This window comes from Grampus griseus (assembly GCF_964374135.1).
Source record: "Grampus griseus genome assembly, contig: HAP1_SCAFFOLD_656, whole genome shotgun sequence".
Classification (NCBI taxonomy): Eukaryota; Metazoa; Chordata; class Mammalia; order Artiodactyla; family Delphinidae; genus Grampus; species Grampus griseus.
The window spans coordinates 57,125-79,641 of record NW_028132803.1 but is presented as its reverse complement, the minus strand read 5'-3'; the positions used below and the strand labels follow the sequence as shown (position 1 = coordinate 79,641).

Below are 22,517 nucleotides of genomic sequence, written 5' to 3'. Positions count from 1 at the left end.
AAAGCCTGACAGAACATCTGCAGAGAGAGGATGTCATTCCAAGATAATCGACTGCAAGTGACTAAATTAAGATAAAAATGTCCTTAACCTTGAACAGTTTTTTAAAGAGATTTTAGAAGAAAGGAGCCCTCCAGGGGGTTGTATAACTATATAATTGTACCCTTTCTAAAAGGCTATTTACAGATACATAATGTTTCCCCTCCATTCTTTAAAGTAAAATATAGGATAAAAAAAATAGTTTGGGGATAATATTTGTTTGGGACAGCAGGCACTGCTAATCAGTACCACTCTCTCCTTATTCCTTACTATCAGAGCCCTGGTTTAGGAGACCCCATTATCCTTAAGGCTAAGGTGGCCAGTTTAAAATCCGAGCGGATGAGATCTAAGTGCAAGTCTGCTGACCATCTGTGGTAAAAAATTTGCTCTCTGAGTTAGACACTGCCTTTTTTTTCTTACTTAATTTCTTTTTTTTTTTTCCTTTTCTTTCTTCCTGCCCCAATTGTTGGAACACTATTGGAGATTCTGGGGTCACTTTGAAGCTATGTGGACGTGCTAGAGATGTGGAAGCTGGAAGAGTGAAGCAACCCAGTCCCCTGGTGATGCCCTTCAGCAGCTGGACTAACGCTAGAGGGACTATCTCCAAACTTCCTGCTACCCGTGGAAAGTAAGGTAAATCACTCATTCACTTTCTGTTACTACTAACTGATCCAGAACTCTTAACCTCAGCGTTCTAGAACCCTTCTCAGTATCCCATAGTCATACTCATGTTCCGGACTCCTGATCATCAGACTTGCTTATAGCAGATGTATGGGGAGGGCAGGCTCTTCTGGAAGCCCTCATACCTCCTCCCCTACCCCCACCACACACAAATAATGATCTTTATGTCCACTCATCCTTCTAACTACACTCAGAGGCCAGGGGCCCCAGGAAGGCTTCACTGACAACCCTTTACTCCTCTCTACATACAGAAAGAGTAGAGGTGTGGGCTCTGGAATCAGACTTCCTAGACTTGAATTCTTAATCTGTTACTTACCAGTTTAGGATGTGGGCAAAGTAGTTACCTTCTCTGGACACCCCTGTAAAAGAAGAACACTAAGTAGCACCTACGTTCCTTACTGAAAGGATTAAATGAGCAAATGCAGGTAAAGTTCTTATAATTTTTTCTTGGGTCAATCAATTCTAGCTGCTATTGTTACCTTTGGCTAATTTAGGGCAGAGTCCCTTTGCCCTCCTTTGGTTCTCTGGGCCCGTCTCATTCACAACACACACAACCGCATACTGCAGAGTTTTGAAAGGTGGTTCTCAAAATGTGGTCCCTGGGCCAGCAATATCAGCCACACCTGGGAACTGGTTAGAACTCTGGCACTGGAGCCCAGCAATCTGTGTTTTAACAATATTCTCAGGCATATCTGATGCACACTAAAGGTTGACGACAACTGAGAACATCTGTCTCACACTCTCCTGGAGGCATTCACCAAAAATAGAGTTACAGGACCTTACACCTGACCAGCTGGAGAAGGGGTCTAGTAATTGCCCTGGTTATCAGGCTTGTCATGATTCTTCAGCACATAAATGTTTGAGAATCACTGCCATTTTGAATGTGTGTTTCACTTGTCTGTGTTTCCAGTGGACTTTACTTCCTTGCAAGGAAGGTTTGTGAAGATTTGTTGCTGTTGTTTGCATTATTAGTTTTATTATGCTAATTCTAGAATCTCTGGTGCATAGTGCAATCTCAGGCAGGAAGTAGTGGCTCATTAAAACAGGTATCCCAAAAGTCTTAGTAGAACTTCAAGATTAATTCCTTCAGGAAGAGGTAAAATTGTCATTAGATGCAGATGATATGATACTATATATAGAAAACCCTAGAGACTCTACATGAAAACTACTACAACTGATAAACGAATTCAGCAAGGTAGCAGAATACAAGATTAACATACAGAAATTGGTTGCATTTCTTTACACCAACAATGAAATATCGGAAAGGGAATGTAAAAAAACAATGCCTTTTAAAATCACAACCCCAAAAATAAAATACTTAGGAATAAACCTCACCAAGAAGGCAAAAGACTTAAATGCTGAGAACTGTAAGACATTAATAAAGGAAAGTGAAGATGATTCAAAGAAATGGAAAGACATCTCATGTTCTTGGGTTGGAGGAATTAACATTGTTAAAATGCTCATACTACCCAAAGCAATCTACAGATTTAATGCGATCCCTATCAAATTACCCATGACATTTTTCACGCAATTAGAATAAATAATCCTAAAATTCATACAGAACCATAAAAGACCCAGAATTGCCGAAGCAATCCTGAAGAAAAAGAACAACGTTGGAGGCATAGCCACCCCAGACTCAGACAGCACTCCAAAGTCACAGTAATCAAAACAGCGTGGTATTGGCACAAAAACAGACATATGGATCAATGGAACAGAATACAGAGCCCAGAAATAAACCCACACATCTCAGTTAATCTTTGACAATTAATCTTTGACAAAGGAGGCAAGAATATATAATGGGAAAGAGACAGTCTCTTCCGCAAGTGGTGTTGGTAAAGTTGGACAGCCTTATATAAACCAGTGAAGTTAGAACACATCCTTTCACCATACACGAAAATAAACTCAAAATGTCTTAAAGACTTAAACATAAGACATGACACCATAAAACTTCTAGAAGAGAACACAGGCAAAATATTCTCTGACATAAATCATACCAATGTTTTCTTAGGTCAGTCTCCCAAGACAATAGAAATAAAAATGAAAATAAACAAAGGGGACCGAATCAAACTTACACGCTTTTGCACAGCAAAGGAAACCATAAACAAAATGAAAAGACAACCTACAGAATGGGAGAAAATATTTGCAAATGATGCGACCAGCAAGGGCTTAATTTCCAAAATATACAAACAGCTCATACAACTTGATGACAATAAAAGCAAACAACCCAATCAAAAAAATAGGCAGAAGACTTAAAGAGACATTTCTCCAAGGAAGAAATACAGACGGCCAATAGGCACATGAAAAGAGGCTCAACACTGCCAATTATTAAAGAAATGCAAATCAAAACTACCATGAGGTACCACCTCACACCAGTCAGAATGGCCATCATTAAAAAGTCTACAAATAACATATGCTGGAGAGGGTGTGGAGAAAAGGGAACCCTCCTACAACACTGTTGGTGGGAATGTAAGTTGGTGCCGCCACTGTGGAAAACAGCATGGAGGTTCCTCAGAAAACTAAAAATAGACCTACCATATGATCCAGCAATCCCACTCCTGGGCGTATATCCAGACCAAACTAGAATTCAAAAAGACACATTCACCCTGATCTTCACAGCAGCAATATTCACAATAGCCAAGACATGGAAACAACCTAAATGTCCATCAACAGATGAATGGATAAAGACGATCTGGTACATATATACAGTGAAATACTACTCAGCCATAAAACAAAGAATGAAATAATGCCATTTGCAGCAGCAACATGGATGCAACTAGAGATTATCATACTAAGCAAAGTAAGTCAGAAAGAGAAAGACAAATACCATGATACCACTTATATGTGGAATCTAAAATATGACACAAATGAACCTATCTATGAAACAGAAACAGAATCAGAGAAATAGAGAATAGACTGGTGGCTGCCAAGGGGGAAGCAGGTGGGAGAGGGATGAACTGGGAGTTTGGGATTAGCAGATGCAAACTGGTATATATAGATTGGCTAAACAACAAGGTCCTACTGTAGCACAGGGAACTATATTCAATATCCTGTGATAAACCATAATGGAAAAGAATATGAAAAAGAATGTATACACATATGTGTAACAGAGTCACTTTGCTGTACAGCAGTAATTAACACAACGCTGTAAACCAAGTATACTTCAATAAAAAATAAGTTAATTAAATTTTTAAAAAGATTAATTCCTTCAGAAGAACAAGTACTACACATTCACAGAAAAAGCACCCTTTGAAAGTTTAAATTTTTTTTTTTAACTTGAATCCAGTTTTATTGTTACAACAATGATAACTATTAATTATAGCATATACTTACCATATGCTAGGCTCTGTGTTACATAGTATACCTCAATTATGTAATTTGATTCCCCCTGATTGCTTTTTTTTTTTTTTTTTTTTTTATACATATGTTCCCATATCTCTTCCCGCTTGCGTCACCCTCCCTCCCACCCTCCCTATCCCACCCCTCCAGGCGGTCACACAGCACCGAGCTGATCTCCCTGTGCTATGCGGCTGCTTCCCACTAGCTATCTACCTTACGTTTGGTAGTGTATACATGTCCATGCCTCTTTATTGCTTTGTCACCGTTTACCCTTCCCCCTCCCCATAGCCTCAAGTCCATTCTCTAGTAAGTCTGTGTCTTTATTCCTGTTTCACCCCTAGGTTTTTCATGACTTTTTCTTAAATTCCATATATATGTGTTAGCATACGGTATTTGTCTCTCTCTTTCTGACTTACTTCACTCTGTATGACAGACTCTAGGTCTATCCACCTCATTACAAATAGCTCAATTTCGTCTCTTTTTATGGCTGAGTAATACTCCATTGTATATATGTGCCACATCTTCTTTATCCATTCATCCGATGATGGACACTTAGGTTGTTTCCATCTCTGGGCTATTGTAAATAGAGCTGCAATGAACATTTTGGTACATGACTCTTTTTGAATTATGGTTTTCTCAGGGTATATGCCCAGTAGTGGGATTGCTGGGTCATATGGTAGTTCTATTTGTAGCTTTTTAAGGAACCTCCATACTGTTCTCCACAGTGGCTGTATCAATTTACATTCCCACCAACAGTGTAAGAGGGTTCCCTTTTCTCCACACCCTCTCCAGCATTTATTGTTTCTAGATTTTTTGATGATGGCCATTCTGACTGGTGTGAGATGATATCTCATTGTAGTTTTGATTTGCATTTCTCTAATGATTAGTGATGTTGAGCATTCTTTCATGTGTTTGTTGGCACTCTGTATATCTTCTTTGGAGAAATGTCTATTTAGGTCTTCTGCCCATTTTTGGATTGGGTTGTTTGTTCTTTTGTTATTAAGCTGCATGAGCTGCTTATAAATTTTGGAGATTAATCCTTTATCAGTTGCTTCATTTGCAAATATTTTCTCCCATTCTGAGGGTTGTCTTTTGGTCTTCTTTATGGTTTCCTTTGCTGCGCAAAAGCTTTTAAGTTTCATTAGGTCCCATTTGTTTACTTTTGTTTTTATTTCCATTTCTCTAGGAGGTGGGTCAAAAAGGATCTTGCTGTGATTTATGTCATAGAGTGTTCTGCCTATGTTTTCCTCTAAGAGTTTGATAGTTTCTGGCCTTACATTTAGGTCTTTAATCCATTTTGAGCTTATTTTTGTGTATGGTGTTAGGGAGTGATCTAATCTCATACTTTTACATGTAGCTGTCCAGTTTTCCCAGCACCACTTATTGAATAGGCTGTCCTTTCTCCACTGTACATTTCTGCCTCCTTTGTCAAAGATAAGGTGACCATATGTGCGTGGGTTTATCTCTGGGCTTTCTATCCTGTTCCATTGATCTATATTTCTGTTTTTGTGCCAGTACCATACTGTCTTGATTACTGTAGCTTTGTAGTATAGTCTGAAGTCAGGAAGCCTGATTCCTCCAGCTCCATTTTTCGTTCTCAAAATTGCTTTGGCTATTCGGGGTCTTTTGTGTTTCCATACAAATTGTGAGATTTTTTGTTCTAGTTCTGTGAAAAATGCCAGTGGTAGTTTGATAGGGATTGCATTGAATCTGTAGATTGCTTTGGGTAGTAGAGTCATTTTCACAATGTTGATTCTTCCAATCCAAGAACATGGTATATCTCTCCATCTATTTGTATCATTTTTAATTTCTTTCATCAGTGTCTTATAATTTTCTGCATACAGGTCTTTTGTCTCCTTAGGTAGGTTTATTCCTAGGTATTTTATTCTTTTTGTTGCAATGGTAAATGGGAGTGTTTTCTTGATTTCACTTTCAGATTTTTCATCCTTAGTGTATAGGAATGCCAGAGATTTCTGTGCATTAATTTTGTATCCTGCTACTTTACCAAATTCATTGATTAGCTCTAGTAGTTTTCTGGTAGCATCTTTAGGATTCTCTATGTATAGTATCATGTCATCTGCAAACAGTGACAGCTTTACTTCTTCTTTTCCGATTTGGATTCTTTTATTTCCTTTTCTTCTCTGATTGCTGTGGCTAAAACTTCCAAAACTATGTTGAATAAGAGTGGTGAGAGTGGGCAACCTTGTCTTGTTCCTGATCTTAGTGGAAATGCTTTCAGTTTTTCACCATTGAGGACGATGTTGGCTGTGGGTTTGTCATATATGGCCTTTATTATGTTGAGGAAAGTTCCCTCTATGCCTACTTTCTGCAGGGTTTTTATCATAAATCGGTGTTGAATTTTGTCAAAAGCTTTCTCTGCATCTATTGAGATGATCATATGGTTTTTCTCCTTCAATTTGTTAATATGGTGTATCACGTTGATTGATTTGCGTATATTGAAGAATCCTTGCATTCCTGGAATAAACCCCACTTGATCATGGTGTATGATCCGTTTAATGTGCTGTTGGATTCTGTTTGCTAGTATTTTGTTGAGGATCTTTGCATCTATGTTCATCAGTGATATTGGCCTGTAGTTTTCTTTCTTTGTGACAGCCTTGTCTGGTTTTGGTATCAGGGTGATGGTGGCCTCGTAGAATGAGTTGGGGAGTGTTCCTCCCTCTGCTATATTTTGGAAGAGTCTGAGAAGGATAGGTGATAGCTCTTCTCTAAATGTTTGATAGAATTCGCCTGTGAAGCCATCTGGTCCTGGGCTTTTGCTTGTTGGAAGATTTTTAATCACAGTTTCAATTTCAGTGCTTGTGATTGGTCTGTTCATATTTTCTATTTCTTCCTGATTCAGTCTTGGCAGGTTGTGCCTTTCTAAGAATTTGTCCATTTCTTCCAGGTTGTCCATTTTATTGGCATAGAGTTGCTTGTAGTAATCTCTCATGATCTTTTGTATTTCTGCAGTGTCAGTCGTTACTTCTCCTTTTTCATTTCTAATTCTATTGATTTGAGTCTTCTCCCTTTTTTTCTTGATGAGTCTGGCTAATGGTTTATCAATTTTGTTTATCCTTTCAAAGAACCAGCTTTTAGTTTTACTGATCTTTGCTATCGTTTCCTTCATTTCTTTTTCATTTATTTCTGATCTGATTTTTATGATTTCTTTCCTCCTGCTAACTTTGGGGTTTTTTTGTTCTTCTTTCTCTAATTGCTTTAGGTGCAAGGTTAGGTTGTTTATTCGAGATGTTTCCTGTTTCTTAAGGTAAGATTGTATTGCTATAAACTTCCCTCTTAGAACTGCTTTTGCTGCATCCCATAGATTTTGAGTCGTCGTGTCTCCATTGTCATTTGTTTCTAGGTATTTTTTGATTTCCCCTTTGATTTCTTCAGTGATCACTTCATTATTAAGTAGTGTATTGTTTAGCCTCCATGTGTTTGTATTTTTTACAGATCTTCTCCTGTGATTGATATCGAGTCTCATAGCGTTGTGGTCGGAAAAGATACTTGATACAATTTCAATTTTCTTAAATTTACCAAGGCTTGATTTGTGACCCAAGATATGATCTATCCTGGAGAATGTTCCATGAGCACTTGAGAAAAATGTGTATTCTGTTGTTTTTGGATGGAATGTCCTATAAATATCAATTAACTCCATCTCATTTAATGTATCATTTAAAGCTTGTGTTTCCTTATTTATTTTCATTTTGGATGATCTGTCCATTGGTGAAAGTGGGGTGTTAAAGTCCCCTACTATGAATGTGTTACTGTTGATTTCCCCTTTTATGGTTGTCAGTATTTGCCTTATGTATTGAGGTGCACCTATGTTGGGTGCATAAATATTTACAATTGTTATATCTTCCTCTTGGATCGATCCCTTGATCATTATGTAGTGTCCTTCTTTGTCTCTTCTAATAGTCTTTGTTTTAAAGTCTATTTTGTCTGATATGAGAATTGCTACTCCAGCTTTCTTTTGGTTTCCATTTGCATGAAATACCTTTTTCCATCCCCTTACTTTCAGTGTGTATGTGTCTCTAGGTCTGAAGTGGGTCTCTTGTAGACAGCAAATATATGGGTCTTGTTTTTGTATCCATTCAGCCAATCTGTGTCTTTTGGTGGGAGCATTTAGTCCATTTACATTTAAGGTAATTATCGATATGTGTGTTCCCATTCCCATTTTCTTAATTGTTTTGGGTTTGTTATTGTAGGTCTTTTCCTTCTTTTGTGTTTCTTGCCTAGAGAAGTTCCTTTAGCAGTTGTTGTAGAGCTGGTTTGGTGGTGCTGAACTCTCTCAGCTTTTGCTTGTCTCTAAAGGTTTTAATTTCTCCATCAAATCTGAATGAGATCCTTGCTGGGTAGAGTAATCTTGGTTGCAGGTTTTTCTCCTTCAACACTTTCAATATGTCCTGCCACTCCCTTCTGGCTTGCAGAGTTTCTGCTGAAAGATCAGCTGTTAACCTTATGGGGATTCCCTTGTGTGTTATTTGTTGTTTTTCCCTTGCTGCTTTTAATATGTTTTCTTTGTATTTAATTTTTGACAGTTTGATTAATATGTGTCTTGGCGTATTTCTCCTTGGATTTATCCTGTATGGGACTCTCTGTGCTTCCTGGACTTGATTAACTATTTCCTTTCCCATATTAGGGAAGTTTTCAACTATAATCTCTTCAAATATTTTCTCAGTCCCTTTCTTTTTCTCTTCTTCTTCTGGAACCCCTATAATTCGAATGTTGGTACGTTTAATGTTGTCCCAGAGGTCTCTGAGACTGTCCTCAGTTCTTTTCATTCTTTTTTCTTTATTCTGCTCTGCAGTAGTTATTTCCACTATTTTATCTTCCAGGTCACTTATCCGTTCTTCTGCCTCAGTTATTCTGCTATTGATCCCATCTAGAGTACTTTTAATTTCATTTATTGTGTTGTTCATCGTTGCTTGTTTCATCTTTAGTTCTTCTAGGTCCTTGTTAACTGATTCTTGCATTTTGTCCATTCTATTGTCCATTCTATCTCCAAGATTTCGGATCAACCTTACTATCATTATTCTGAATTCTTTTTCAGGTAGACTGCCTATTTCCTCTTCATTTGTTAGGTCTCATGGGTTTTTATCTTGCTCCTTCATCTGCTGTGTGTTTTTCTTTTCATTTTGCTTATCTTACTGTGTTTGGGGTCTCCTTTTTTGCAGGCTGAAGGTTCGTAGTTCCTGTTGTTTTTTGTGTCTGTCCCCAGTGGCTAAGGTTGGTTCAGTGGGTTGTGTAGGCTTCCTGGTGGAGGGTACTAGTGCCTGTGTTCTGGTGGATGAGGCTAGATCTTGTCTTTCTGGTGTGCAGGTCCACGTCTGGTGGTGTGTTTTGGGGTGTCTGTAGACTTATTATGATTTTGGGCCGCCTCTCTGCTAATGGGTGGGGTTGTGTTCCTGTCTTGCTAGTTGTTTGGCATAGGATGTCCAGCACTGTAGCTTGCTGGTCGTTGAGTGAAGCTGGGTGCTGGCGTTGAGATGGAGATCTCTCGGAAATTTTTGCTGTTTGATATTATGTGCAGCTGGGAGGTCTCTTGTGGATCAGTGTCCTGAAGTTGGCTCTCCCACCTCAGAGGCACAGCACTGACTCCTGGCTGCAGCACCAAGAGCCTTTCATCCACAGGGCTCCTTAATTTGGGACGATTGGTTGTCTATTCAGGTATTCCACAGATGCAGGGTATATCAAGTTGATTGTGGAGCTTTAATCCGCTGCTTCTGAGGCTGCTGGGAGAGATTTCCCTTTCTCTTCTTTGTTCTCACAGCTCCCAGGGGCTCAGCTTTGGATTTAGCCCCGCCTGTGCGTGTAGGTCACCGGAGGGCGTCTGTTCTTTGCTCAGACAGGACGGGGTTAAAGGAGCCGCTGATTCGGAGGCTCTGGCTCACTCAGGCCCGGGGGTAGGGAGGGGCACGGAGTGTGGGGCGGGCCTGCGGCGGCAGAGGCCGGCGAGAAGTTGCAGCCTGAGGCGCGCCTGTGCGTTCTCCCGGGGGAGTTGTCCCTGGATCCCGGGACCCTGGCAGTGGCGGGCTGCACAGGGTCCCCGGAAGGGCGTGTGGCTAGTGACCTGTGTTCGCACACAGGCCTCCCAGTGGCGGCAGCAGCGGCCCTAGCGTCTCATGTCTGTCTCTGGGCTCCGCACTTTTAGCCGCGGCTCGCGCCCGTCCCTGGAGCTCTCTCAAGCAGCGTTCTTAATCCCCTCTCCTCGTGCACCAGGAAACAAAGAGGGACGTAAAAGTCTCTTGCCTCTTCGGCAGTTCCAGACTTCTCCCCGGACTCTCTCCCGGCCAGCCGCGGTGCACTAACGCCCTGCAGGCTGTGTTCACGCCGCCAACCTCAGTCCTCTCCCGGCGCTCCGACAAAAGCCGGAGCCTCAGCTCCCAGTCCCGCCCGCCCCGGCGTGCGAGCAGACAAGCCTCTCGGCTGGCGAGTTCCGGTCGGCCCGATCCTCTGCGCTGGAATCTGTCCGCTTTGCCCTCCGCACCCCTGTTGCTGTGCTCTCCTCCGCGGCTCCCAAGCTCCCCCACTCCGCCTCCCGAAGCCTCCACCCGCGAAGGGGCTTCCTAGTGTGTGGACACTTTTCCTCCTTCACAGCTCTCTCCCGCTGGTGCAGGACCCGTCCCTATCCTTTTGTCTCTGTTTAGTTTTTTCTTTTGCCCTACCCAGGTACGTGGGGGGTTTCTTGCCTTTTGGGAGGTCTGAGGTCTTCTGCCAGCGTTCAGTAGATGCTCTGTAGGAGTTGTTCCACGCGTAGATGTATTTCTGGTGTATCTGTGGGGAGGAACGTGATCTCCGCGTCTTACTCTTCCGCCATCTTCCCGGAAGTCTGAAAGTTTAAATTTTTGAATTTCTTTGCCACTTCCTTAGTTTTGATCATCTTGGACAATATATTTTTAATACTGACTTTTAAAAAGAATTGTGCTTCAGTGTTTGCTATCCTTAGAGAGACAGAAACAGATAAGTACAACTAAATACTTATTTTTCAAAAGTCTCAAAAGTATAAGGGAAATGAAAGTAATTATATCTTCAAATGATTTTGGGGTACGTTTCTAATTTCATACTTCTGATGCGATTAAAGATTAAAACTGTATTAAGACATTTGAGACATGCCGCATTGGTATTAAATGAATTTAATTTTGTGTAAAGTGGCAGAAATATTTTCTTCAGCAAACATACCTGCAGATATAAAATCACAACCATAAATCTACAAAAAAGCAAGCTATTGAATGAAATCTGATTGGTTATTTCCCTGCAGTATGGATCTGCTAATAATTTAATTTACTACTTGCTAACAGAAGCCAAAATTTAAATATACATATATATATGTGTGTGTATATATATATATCTCTTCAATTTTAAGTCATTCATATATATGAACAAGTATACATACACATATATATCAATTGTTCATATATATATATATATATATATAAACAATTTAAATTAAAAAAAGTACATCTGGTGGCCTATTTTTTCCCCCCGATTTCTAAAAAACACCATATTCTATTCTAGGCAGTGGAATGTCAATCCACCTTAAGGGTTATTCAATGCATATCTGAGAAACCACTGCTTTAGCCAATGATGTACTTATTGAGGGAGGCCCTAGTGCCACTGTCAAGAGCTTATCCACAGGAGAGATAAGAAGGTACTTGTTTGGTTTGTGAAAAGAAGGAGTAGTGAGGAATGGCAGGTAGCTGCAGGCTGATGACACGTGATGTCCGTATATATGTAGAACCAACACGCCATAATTGCACCCGTTTTCCATACCCAAATCCAAAGCCTTTATATCATTAATCCCAGGCAAAAATGGTAAGATTCATGTGTGTTACTATCCCACGGCTTCAAGATGCCTCTAAACTCATATAAGTATGTCTAAGTTTTATCAGTGGAGGACAAACCAGGCTTCTATCACCAAGCCCCATTCCATAACAGGCAAACCAGTCCAAGACTTCTCTGAGTGCTGCAGGAGAGTCTATGGAAGGGGCGCTCACTCCACTGTGATGCCTAAAATGCCTTTGCACAGAGCAAACATTCAATACATGCTGAGTGAATGAATCAGTGAACTCGTGTCATAAAACAGGATTATTTCAGGGAAATTCCATTCAACAGGTTGGCATTCCTTCCTACCCATCTTAACTGTTAAGCTTGCCATCAGACAAAAATTTAATTATAAAACGTTAGAGCTGAGGAAATTTTAGAAACTATCTACTCTCCAAAGGTATACAACTTTAATTTAGTGGTAAAAATCACTAGGAGTGATTTAGGAGTCTATCAGACCTGAGTCCACATTCCACATCTACCATATTTTGGTGAGCAAATAACTACTTCTGAGGCTCTGTTCCATGTATGCATTATGGGATATCATAATAACACATACATTAATTGTATGACTATCAGAGGATGAAATGACACAATCCATTTGCCATGGTCGGCTAAGTAATTTGCACCAAGTAAGCACTCAAGACATTACCCAATATTAATAGTGGAGAGATGAAAACAAAACTCTGGGACTGATGCCTACCTTAGTGGCCCAAGTGGTCATAATGACTGTCTTCCATTCAGCCTGCTCTCTTCTCACTAAGACTAAGGAAGAGAAGATGAACAAATTAGGAATAACAATTTGAAAATGGTTTTATACTCCCTGAATGAATGGAATTATAATAAAATGATTCATGAGTTCTGCAGAAATATGATGAGACTTTAGATCTTTATGTTAGTTCTCTACAAAACCAATTGATGGCCCTAACATGTACCTTCCCACCCAGCCCCATCCTTACCAGGATCAAACATCATTGTAAATGGAAAAGTCAACAACACATAATCAACAAGCTAAGTTACAAGCCAGTGAAGTCACAGAGCTTTGATAGAGAAAATTCAGATTTATCATTATATGTAAAAATAAGATGATATGAAGAACTCAATCTAAAAAATATTACTGGAGATCTATAATCTCTACAATAGTGCTATAAAAAGTAAAGAGCTAGAAATCTATTTAGATGGTTTTCCTTATAAGAAAGCACTTTCTGTATAACTTTTAATGTACTATTGATGAGAACAATTCAACAAAATTCAAATAAATATCTGCAGATGTACTACAAGAAGAAAAGAACAGAGTTAGATGTGACAGGGGATAGCTGGACTTCAGGATGAGTAAGACCCTATACTTGACCTCAATAAATTAACATGAAATACAGTGGATGAGTCATGTACAGAATGTCAGAATTCTAAAAGGCCAAGCTAAGTACCCAAAGGAACACATGGGGACTCTTAAGAAGGAAATAAAATATTGGTTAGTTGATTATGAAAAGGCAGAAGGGAGTAGGTTCCCTTTGGCTGCTCTTTGAAGAGATCACTTCCTTTCCCACCTAGTCCTGAGGCTAGGGTGGCATGGGCAATAGAGGAATGTGGGGACTGAGAATCATTTCTACTCTCACCAGAGTGGTTGGAAGCAGATTTTCTTACCAGGATGTAGTAGTATGCTAATATTTAAGGGTTCTTGAGGTCAGAGAGAAGGGTTTGAATACTCCGGCTCCATCTCTTGCTGTGGGTCAAGTTTCTTACCTTTCCAGCAGCTCGGCGTCTTTATCTGAAAATTAGGGATGATGATAATGTCTCCCACCTGAGTGCGAGAACTACATGATATAGTGCATACGCAGGGCTAAATTTGGCGCCTGGCAAACAGAAAGTGCTCAGTACAGCAGGCGAGTGTAGTGACAATAAAGGCAAAGATGACGGGGGTAGTGCCAGTGTTGCTTCTGCCCCCAGAACAGGCTCTGACTGGGAGACAGTTAAAGCACCTTTGGGTTCATGGGGGTTTATATATAAGCAACGGTTGATCAATGTGAGCTGGTTGTCCAAATGATTATGTGCAATCTAAGAAAAAAATGGGCCTCGGATCTGCTCAGCTACTTAATAATATTAGCAGCGGTAGTAGTCAAAGAAGCTAAATTTTATTACGTGTTTATATGCCAAACAACGTGCTGAACGTTTTAAAAGGATTTACTCACTTATTACAACGAGGCTATATGCTAGGTCCTGATAATGTTATTCGTCTCTTTCAGATGTTGACTGAGCCTCAGACGGGTTACAAAAGCACCTAAGATCCCGTTGTCAGTACATGACGGAAATGAGTTCAAATCCAGCCTGTCTGACTTGTTCTTAATCACTAAGGTATGAAATTAAGCATGTTGCCCTTTGCCTGATTCTCCTTCTGAGGCCTGAATATTTCACTTAGCTCTCTGAGTGCAGAAGAGAGAAAATTCTCTCTCCTTGACCCAACTTGGCATCAATATCCAACTCCCCTTCTCAAAATGTGTTGCTTCAACGAGCAGCAATGAATGCCGGGTCGTGGACCAGTCACCTTGATGACTAAGAGTCAGACATTACGGAAAGAAACTGCTCTGTGACAAACCTACCCTTGTACAGAAAATAGACAGAAATGGGGGGACAGGGCAGAAGATAATGGAATAAGGCATAGAAAAATAGCAACTGGCATCGTGATAGTAATAATAATAATAGAAGTAGTAGTAGTAATAGTAATAGGAATAGTAGTAATAGTAATAATAATAGACTTTACTATGCTCTAGGCATTGTATTAAGTGCTTGGTGTAAGTGACTTCATTTTAACATTGAAAACAAGTCTATGGGGATGAAATATTATTAACATCATTTTATAGGCAGGAGTATTGAGGTTCAGGTAATCAGGTAAATTGCCCAAGCTCATATGGTTAGCAAGTGGAAAGCAGAGATTTGAACCAGCACCTACACTCCTAACCATTATGCTATAACCATTATGCTGAAGACATAAGAATTCCAATGGTCTTTCCCCATAACCCACTCCTGCACTCCAGACTTAAATAGTCCAAGATCAAGAGAGAGCAAGCTTGGAGTTGCCACTCTTCAGTGAGTGTCAATCATTTCAAAACAGTGTGTTTGCTAACAAGATGCAGTTCCTGTGATAATCTTCTCAACCAGCTATCAAGAAACAGGAAGCAAAGATTCAAGTAACAGGATGTTCCTACTTACGAGGAAGGTGGGACAGCATAGTGGACACTGGGCTTAACTGTTCTGGAAAACGTGGTCCCAGTAGGCATACACGCTGGTACATTTTCCCCACCTACCAAATACAAAAGAAGTATTTCATTTCCATGTTGCTCTTCAAAGTTCCACCTCATTCGTGCCTGTCATTCATCCTCTGGCCTCTTCCTGTCTCCATTTCTGTACAGAAAGGTGCTGAGTCTCTGCTCTCGGATACGAACAGGGTGTGTTAGGAGAGGGAGCCGTGGTACCTCGATGTCTTTTTCTTTCATCTTAATTCTATTATGCCAACTCCACTGAACTTAATTAGAGTGAATACAGAATTACACAATTACCCTCTGTTCTATTCTTCAGATGTTATATTTTGATAAAATTTACGACATGCTGCTCTCCCCTTGAACACCAGATGAACACTAGAAATGGATGTGTGTTGACATAAAATCTGTTATAATTGCAATTAAAGTATAGCTTACATAATGTTAGTGTTAACATAAAATTATAGATGTGTAGAGACAACGTGGTCATGCATTTTTTAGTATAAGTACATGCTTAGACCAATATCTGTTAGCGGAATGAAGATGGAAGAGAATTTTGGTTAAGCCACAAAGGCTGTTTAAGGACTTGCAGATAGCTAAGGGGAACTCAAAGACCAGTAAGATAATATTTCCCCTGCCATGTTTGCAATTGCAAAGTGAAGGGAAGATGTGAAAGGAAGTACCCCTATGGAAATTACAAGACAAGTACATTTTTTTCCTTGAGTACCTGGGTAAATGCTTAAATTCTAATGTATATCAGTGATGCAAATTTTCAACTGAGTTTGATAAATCATAAAATAATAATTATACATATATGTATATAAAACTGCATGGAACTAGGCAGTTCAGAATTACTTCTAATTAAAGAGGTACCCTGTGACAACTAACTTAAACCTTACAAAATATGGTTCCAAGTACCCTATCAGAGTGAAAAGCAGGAGACTGAAAGGTTTATTGTAAATGTTTGTAGTCATGGTGTCTTAACTAAAACTACTGTGTCACAAATACTATTAAAATAATTGTGACATTTTATTCACTTTTACTGCAAACAACAAAACAAACTATAGGTATTTTTTCATTTCAGGTAATTATTTTAGCTAACAGTTATTAAATGTTTTGAGAAGACAGAGTGCTAATTGCATTACTTCATTTTATCTTTAAAATAGCGCTTCCGTGTAATTATTCTTAATATCTCCATGGTATTAAAGGGTATCTCTAGTTTAGACCTTTCTTCAGAACTGCAGACTTGTGTATCCAACTGTGTACTCAGCATCTCTACTTGGACGTCACGAAAACATCGCAAATCTTATACCTCCAAAACTGGTCTTTAATCCCCCAAACATGCTCTACCCCAAACTTTTTCCGTCTTAGGTGACAGTAACCACACCTTTCCAGTTCCCCAGGCCCTAAATCTCAAATTCACCCTTGACCCCCTCTTCCTTTCCATTCTTGCATTCAATCTACCACGAAATGCTGTCACAACCTTCCCAATGTGCCACTTCTGAAAATTACCAGCCGCTAGCAGTCTGGTGCAGGCCAACAACATAGACCTTGAGGATCCTGTAGTCGCCTCCCGAGATTCTCCCTGACTCCACTCTCTCCCCACATCCTCAAGACCACAGATACAGTTATGCTTTTCAAACAAGAGACAGTTCATGCCACACCTCGGCTAAAATCCTGCCCCTGGCTGCCTACACTTAGAGTAAAAGACACAATGCATGTGATGGCCTCCCAGGACTTATCCAATCCATCCCATCACATATCCAACCTCCAGCCCTCCTGCTGTCTCTTCCTCCCCACTGACTAAGTCAGCCAGGGTGGCCTCCTTGATATTCCTCCAAGCTGCCCGGCATATTTCTGCCTTAGAGTGTTGGGACTGGTTATTCTTGCTCCCAGGGAGTGGTCTCCCCATCATACATTCTGACATCCTCACTTCAAGTCTTTGCTCAAATGTCAACTTATAAAATCCACCCTGACTACCCTATTTAAAATCAGAACCTACCTGTACACTCCTCCAGCACTCCCAACCCAAGCCTCTTCAGTGACCTTCACATCCTTTGCCTTATCCCGTAGCGCCCATCAACCTGTGACAAAGCATAGAATTTATTTATAACATCCGTTTCCACACGAGAGTGTAAGGAGGGAGAAAGCATGCAAGAAGGAGCACGCAGGCAAAGGCTCTTGTCTAATTTATTCATTGATATGTCCAAGCATAGAGACCAGGAAGATGCTTAATAAATAGTCCTGAAAAAGATACAGATGAGGAAACTAGTAGTAAAGCTCAGAAAGTTTAAGTAACTTCCTCAAGGTTCTAGAGCTAGAAGAGGGTCACAGTAGAATTCACACTTGGGGATGTCTAACTTCAAATCTCTTAGCCTCTCTGCTATCTTTTTTTTTTTTTTTTTTCTTCTTTGCGGTACGCGGGCCTCTCACTGTTGCAGCCTCTCCCGTTTCGGAGCACAGGCTCCGGACACGCAGGCTCAGCAGCCATGGCTCACAGGCCCAGCTGCTCCACAGCATGTGGGATCTTCCCGGATCGGGTCACGAACTCTCAACCACTGCGCCACCAGGGAAGCCCCTCTCTGCTATCTTAAGTCCATGCAATTCAGGATTTGTTTTAATCAGTGCCATGGAAATTCTCACTCCACTGAATAGGATCACTAAAGTGTTCTCTGTCTAGATTTATATATATATTTTCCATTTAAACAAAGGAAACAGAAGAGGGGAATTCATCATGGGTTATTGCGGTAGCTTTACAGCAATTTTAGCAATAATGACATTTAAGTAATAGTGATATTTAATGATAGCATAATAATAATAAAATAATAGCTCTTAAATGTATTGAAGACGATTCGCATGCTAAACTCGGTGCTAAAATATTTCCATGTATATTTTGTGCAAAATCCTTATGAATATCCTATCAGATGAGCTTGATGTGTAACTTCACCAGGCATACTTCTCTTATTCCGCTTTCAAAGATAAGGAAATTGATGAGAAGTGTGGTAACCGTTTGATCAAGATGAGACTGGTAATAAGTTGTGAGTATGAATTTAAATTCAGGTCTAACTCCAGAATTTGATTCTCAATCCATACATGAAAATTCTGATAATTCCTTTGATAAGGGTATGTTCTCTCCTGGAAAACATCCCCCATTATGTCTGCCTGTGCTCATACCTTCAGGACACAGTCAAGTTTGAAACATGATAAAAATGTTTAAATAGTGTGCTTTAATAAATGGAAATATCTTCATCTAAACAATAACACAAAAAGGCAGGCTGAGCCCTTTGAAGTGGCTTCGTTGCTATCTTCCATCCAGAACAAGAGAAGGAATCAACAGCTGCAGAGTAAAGAAAGCATGAAACCCAGAGATGGAGGATTCTGTAAATGACCGATTACAAGACTATTAAGCCGCACTTTCATAGCAAGAGGCAAAATGTTCCATTAAACTGAAAATTCTTCTACCCCTCACTCCAAGGCCCACACAAACATTAATGCTGCATTTATTAGGATGTATTTCCTGTGCTCTATCAACTTGACTTTCAGCAACTGTATTAATACAGTCCTTTCGTTTTGCACATATATCTGAATGATGGATTCCATTACTGGAGTTTTGTAGAAAGAGTGGAGTGAATGAAGTAAAGTTTGGGAAGAGCCATCATAATCCATAATCATGGGCACTGAATCAGGACAAGAAGAAACCTCTCTTCTCATTTATTTGAGTAAAAATTCTACTATATATTTATTGCCTCTGTACAGGGCCATGTGTTGAATAATGGAAAACAAGCATCTTTCATTTGGAGGTAGGATTTGTGTGCTCAAGTTTCGATGGGCCTGCAGAATTAATCTTGTTTTAGAAATGAAATAAAATGTAATTTCTTACTGTAAGTAGATGTGGTTAAGCAACTGGCAACTTTGATGTCTTTAAATCACTGCAGTTTCGGGGTGGGCAAATCTATAATTATTTCAAGCACTTCTTTATTGGTGCAACAATTGAGCAGTGTACATAGTGGTCAACAACCTGGGCATTGTCAGACGACTCTAAGTTTGAATCTAGACTTTGCCACTCACCAGCTATGTGACTTTCAGCTATGAGAATCACTTTCTTCAGCTTTACAGGGTGGATTATTATATGCCCTTTGCAGAACTACTGTAAGAACTAAATGTGTATGGGCACAGTGGCTCATAGTAAGGGCTCAAATTAGTACTGTGGTCACTACTAGTAGTATTGAAAAGAAATTAGAACTTCTATTCTCATAAAGTGGGATATGTGACCCTTTATCATTGTAATTTCATATCATTTTACTTTTGACCTTATAATTTAATAGCTTGATCCAAGAAACATTTAGCAGTAAATATAATTGAAAGAAGATTACCTGTCAAACATGAAATACTGTAGTATCAAGTGTGCTGGCACAATACTCTTCTCAGATAATTAACCTGTAAAAATATGTTATTGTCTTCTTTTTAATTGAGCACATCGAACATATATATTGACTGTGCCAATTGGCGAAAGGTCCATTAATTCATCAGTCTAACTATATGTTGCATAAACGTCTTCTAAACATAATCGTATATGTATTTTATTTGTTGGGAAAATGTGTTTGAGATTGTTCTTTTCTGCCTATTTAAAGTAAAAGAGGATGAGAAGTAGAGTTAGGCTTAATGTACTTTGTACTCCATTATGCCATGAAAATGCTTCTGTGCCCTGGAGACAACAACAAAAGATTAGCTTTAATGACAAGAATCAAGTATGTTCTAAAGCTTCCAGGTAGGAGGCGTATAGGTTGCAGTTTATATCAGAAGTCTTTGCTCTCTCTCTCAACTGCGTCTAGATGGGAAAGATGTGGTCACAAGTTCTTCAAGGTGATATAGTAAATGTTGGAAAAGAGGGGGGTAGGAGGCAGAGTTTTGAATATCTCAAACTTGAGCTAGAAGGATTTTATTTAAAGAAAATAGCGGTTATGATTTTTCACTTAAGGAATGCCAGTCAGCAAACCTGACATTAATGTAGGAAATTAGCTCTTTTAGCTATGATGCTTTCAAATGCACATGGCTGAAAACAAATTCAAAATAGTCAAAGGAAATTTAAAAACAAAAACCAAACAACAACAACCAGCTCAACAAACAAGTACTAGAAATTCAGGGATGCAGCCATATTCAGATACAGTTGGATTTGGACGTTCCAGAGTATCAGCAGGGTTCCAGCTCTCTCTCCATCCCTCAGCGCTGCTTACCTCTGCAAGACTTTATTTTACAGAAAGTCTCTCCTTGTGCTGGATGGTCACTGGGAGTCCCAGAGTCATATCTCCCCAGCTTAGAAATTCCAGAGAGAAAAGACAATTCTTCCATTTTGCTCTGAGAGAAAAGTTCTGGAGAGCAGTCTGATAGACTTAGCCGAGGTCAGATGCCTACCCATGAGCCAATCACCTGCTTTACTGGAGTTCAGTCCCTGGGCGACTCATCCCCGGGGCCCGTGAGGAGGCAGGATGGCATTATCTGGCAGTTCTCCAAGAAAAGCCTGCTGTTTTTTTGTAAGATGAAAGGGGAGAGGACATGGTTAATGAAACCTGTATCTGCTTCTGTAAAATCCACAGAATCTTACTCCCTGTCCTGTGTCGATGACCATGCAGTAAGCTGACCCAGGAGGTCATTTTTCCCACAACAGTCTTTATATATATGACTAAGGAACACTGGTAAAAGAATATGAGAGAAAGTCTGAGTATGACAAGTCAGCTAGACTGATATTAACTAAAAAAGCTGTGTGAAAATATCCTTAAAAAGTTGCCCCCAACTCACTCAAAGTCCAAAGTTGGAGCTGGAAATACAATGTCATGGAGTTTGGATAAGAACAGGTTTTCTCCAAGCTGAACTATGACACAGAGATTAGCGACTTCGAGAAACTATACTTTTCCAAAGAAAAAACATCACATGAGAAAAATGAGGCCTAGAAAAATTAAATGACTTAAGGTAACATAGCTAATTAATGGCAGGACTGAGACTAGAGTATATACTTTGTGTAACTGGCTATGGTTTTTTTGTTTGTTTGTTTGTTTTGTTATCAGTTCAAAACGAGACAAACTTAAAGAAAGGAAACACAACCAAAACTCAGTGGTTGGAAAAGAGATGGATGTGAACGCCCACTTGTTTCTTACGTATAAAGTTACCCCTCGCAGTGTTTTGGAGGAGAAAACGCTGGCTCTTCCCAACGTTGGTTATATACACAAAGATTCCAAAGACAAGACAAGTGCTTTGCAAACAAAGTAACTAGAACCAGCTCAGGCTTCCCCGCGCCCGGTCCTACGTTCCACGGTCAGAACCACCAACTGTATCCCCCCGGGGAACAAGGTGATTCAGAAAAGCTGGCGTCTTCAGAGAGGGGAGAACACTTAGCTGGGAAGAGAGGAGAAAACTTGCTCAGCTTCTTGCTGGGGTCTGAAACGATCCCAACAGAGTCCTTAAACCCCTCAGGTTTCCCCAATCAAGCACCCTCGCCTCCAACCTGGGCCACCCCAGATCTGACTATCAGACGACAGAAGTCTGCGGACGCACGAAGAGCTGACCACCCCACGAGAGGAACCTACGCGCGGCCGCGCCCACTCACCCGCCGCTCCCCGGGAGACGGGAGACGAGCCCGGGGTCCAAGTCCTGGGCGTGGCTGACTCACCCCTCTCCGGGCCCAGCTCCAGCTCACCTCGGCGCGGCCCGCCTGGGCGCCGCCATCTTGACCACGAAGGGGGCCTCGCGCCGGAGGCCCCTGAGAGGGCGCCCTGAGCGGAGCCGGAGCGCCGGGGAGCCCCAGGTAGGCGCCCTACGTCCCCCGCGCGCTCGCGCAGCGTCCACGCGCGACGAGAGTCCCTCACGCAGCCCCCGACCCAGGCTTCCGCGGACCCGGGGCCCCGCGCAGCCCGCACCGCGGCTCAGGCGGCGCCGAGGGCGGCCCGGGCGGAAGAGCGGGCGGGGGGCACGCGCTCGGTAACCTGGCAACGCGGAGCAACCCGGCGTCTCTGGCGAACCCCAGCCTTCCACCGCGAGGGAGCACGGACCCCCGCACCCGCCGTCCAGCCCTCGCCGCCGCTCGGTCGCTCCGCCCGCTGCTGCCCGCTGGCTATGGTCTTTTCAATCCATGATACAACGTCTATAGGTAACGAATCTGTTAAACCCTAAATGTTTATGATATTCAAGTAATCCAGTATCTGAATTATTCTTGAAGATAAAACATCCAAAGACTTCTTAATTGTATGGGTATACATACATAAAATACACGTGGAGGTAACTTCAAATATAGTATGTGCCTGTCTCTATTCCTTCCCCCTCCGCTCTTTAAAAAATGCCCCTTTAAAAATTGCCCACTCACCATCTGTTAGGTAAATTTGCTGAAACACAGTA

At 40.8% G+C, this 22,517-nt stretch overlaps 1 long non-coding RNA gene across 2 annotated transcripts; it reads right to left on the bottom strand.

The window, feature by feature from the left end:
- Window positions 1-1,045: 1,045 nt before the first annotated feature.
- LOC309817834 lies at window positions 1,046-21,851 on the bottom strand. 2 transcript variants are annotated; one of them, XR_014296269.1, is made up of 6 exons: window positions 21,733-21,851; window positions 20,544-20,652; window positions 17,134-17,215; window positions 15,085-15,175; window positions 12,581-12,642; window positions 1,046-1,076 (listed from the first exon to the last, which is right to left on the bottom strand). It is a non-coding gene; the product is annotated as an uncharacterized lncRNA (long non-coding RNA). The 2 variants fall into 2 exon arrangements; XR_014296270.1 differs by lacking the exon at window positions 20,544-20,652.
- Window positions 21,852-22,517: the final 666 nt, after the last annotated feature.